Source organism: Garra rufa, unplaced genomic scaffold, assembly GCF_049309525.1.
Source record: "Garra rufa unplaced genomic scaffold, GarRuf1.0 hap1_unplaced_003, whole genome shotgun sequence".
In the NCBI taxonomy this organism is placed as follows: Eukaryota; Metazoa; Chordata; class Actinopteri; order Cypriniformes; family Cyprinidae; genus Garra; species Garra rufa.
Genome location: NW_027394278.1, coordinates 2,981,987 through 2,984,486, shown reverse-complemented (window position 1 = coordinate 2,984,486; position 2,500 = coordinate 2,981,987). Strand labels below are relative to the sequence as shown.

General features: G+C 34.0%; 1 non-coding gene across 1 annotated transcript; it reads right to left on the bottom strand.

The window, feature by feature from the left end:
• Positions 1–507: 507 nt before the first annotated feature.
• On the bottom strand, positions 508–626 carry LOC141311193 (5S ribosomal RNA). The gene has a single exon (XR_012348657.1). It is a non-coding gene; the product is annotated as a 5S ribosomal RNA (ribosomal RNA).
• Between the last annotated feature and the right edge of the window lie 1,874 nt (positions 627–2,500).

Below are 2,500 nucleotides of genomic sequence, written 5' to 3'. Positions count from 1 at the left end.
TAGGTAAACTCTGTTAAAAGAATACAGTTCATTTGTCCATACCCTAAAAACAGGTAAACTCTGTTAAAAGAATACAGTTCATTTGTCCATACCCTAAAAACAGTCCAAGAACCCCAGTGTGTTGATAAGTCCAATGTGAGTGTCCACCAGTGTATATACAATCCACAGAAAGTGTAATCCAAAGTTTGCAGGTGGTGAATGGAAAGGTGAGCTCTAAAATTAGCAACTCCTCAATCCAACAGTTTGGTGACTGTCCTTTGTTTGTCATGCTGCTCTCTTATACAGTTGTACTTCCTGCTTCCTGTCATGTGTCTAGTCACATGACAGGCCAACCATCCATTTATTAAAGACACATACACTTAAAATGTTAAGAGTAATAAAATGGCCTAAAAAACATGTAAAACACTTAAAACTCTATAATACATGTAAATGATTGTAATAAATAGAGCGGTAAAACAAGTCTTTCTAAAAGCCAGCATATTATATAAATAGTGAAGAAAAGGCAAAAGCTTACAGCACCTGGTATTCCCAGGCGGTTTCCCATCCAAGTACTAACCAGGCCCGACGCTGCTTAGCTTCCGAGATCAGACGAGATCGGGCGCTCTCAGCGCGGTATGGCCATAAGCGAGGGCTGCTCCAAAAAGTGGGCTATTTAAAGATCAGCCTCCGTAAAAGCCAGCATATTATATAAATAGTGAAGAAAAGGCAAAAGCTTACAGCGCCTGGTATTCCCAGGCGGTCTCCCATCCAAGTACTAACCAGGCCCGACGCTGCTTAGCTTCCGAGATCAGACGAGATCGGGCGCTCTTTTTTTTTTTTTTTTTTTATTGAAAAAACTTAAAAATATTTACATTTAGATATGATTACATAACATTATTCACATAATTAGTTATGCCTTTCACATACACATTTCTTTAATAACAACAGAAATTACCTTGGCAAATTTATCTTATATTCTTGAAAACATTCCAATATTCTTGTATCATTTCCAATAAGTATTTTATAAAACCTTTCAACTTGTCCATTCATACTAAAATAATTATATAAAGTCTGTATATGTTCTTCCAATTTTCTTCTGAAAAAACTCCACATATTAATATTGCAACTTTTTTCTCTCATGACATTACGTCTACACCATATTGCATACCTTGCAATAGCTAAAATGAAATTGACTATATACATTTCTTTCCCTTTTCCTTTTATACCAAGTAAAAAAACTTGATTCCATTCAATCTGTCTTTCTATTTTTTCTCCCAAAAAAGCCTCTACAAACATTTTAAGTTTCCTCACAAAATCGTCCAGTTTAAAACAAAACAAAAACAAATGTAAAAGACCTTCATCTTCATTTTCACATACATCACATTTTGCATTTTGTTCAATTCCCATTTTACATAATCTCATTTTTGTATATATTACATTATGTCTTAAAAGAAAATTAAAATTCTCAATCACTGGATCCATATAACTTATTTTTATATTCTCCCAAATATTTTCAGATTCCATCACTGGAAATAATCTATTCCAAAAGCCGTTTGCAATTGGTTTAACAAAAACCATTTTTCTAAAGACATTATAAATCATTTTTAAAGTACATGATTGAATAGACACTTTTTTCCCACTTTCTTTTAAAAGCACTTCAACCTTTCCCACTCCTTCCTCCTTTTTTTCTATTCTTTCTATCCATTCACTAGGAATTGCTTTTTTTATTTTGTCAAATTGTTGCTTTACAATATTCTTATCCATCTCTTCTCCAATTCCTTCAATTTCATCTACTATTCCTTGCAATGGTATGAAACCTTCTTTAACCTCATATAAAACATCTTTCACTCTATTTATTCCTGCTTTAATCCATTGTTTAAAATATATTTCTTTATTTTCATATACAATATTTGAATTTAAAAATAACGGTTGATTCAAAAGCTCCTCCATCCCTTCTGGTTTGTACACTACTGTCAATAAAAATTCTTTCCATGCTCTTAAAACTTCTTTGTACAATTCTGGTATATCATTTAACATATTTTCTTTCAATTTCATCCATAAGATGTGATTTCCCATTTTAAAACCCCCACACCTATTTAAAAAATATGTCAAACCATTCTTCCATTCTTGTCTATTTTCTTTATTCATAAATTTTTTCATAATTTTAACCCTTAGACTCTTCATTCTTATATTTGGATCTAACAAACCTAAACCTCCCTCCTCACATGGTCCTATCAATGTATCATAAGCAATCTTTGCTGGTTTTCCCTCCCATATAAAATTCAAAATACAGATCTGGCCATTTAAAATGCGCGCGGGAAGTAAAGTGGTCTCGCGTGACGCCGGTGTATTCCAAGGGAACACGGAAAATACAATGACATAGGAAAGACATGATCAGTAGGGGGCAGTCATGTAACGCACTGGACTGGAGCGGCAGCAAACATCGCTCTAAGCCCGAATGACTCGTTTGTACGGTGACCTGGAGGGGACATCTTCTTCGGACATTATTCGTTTATATTCG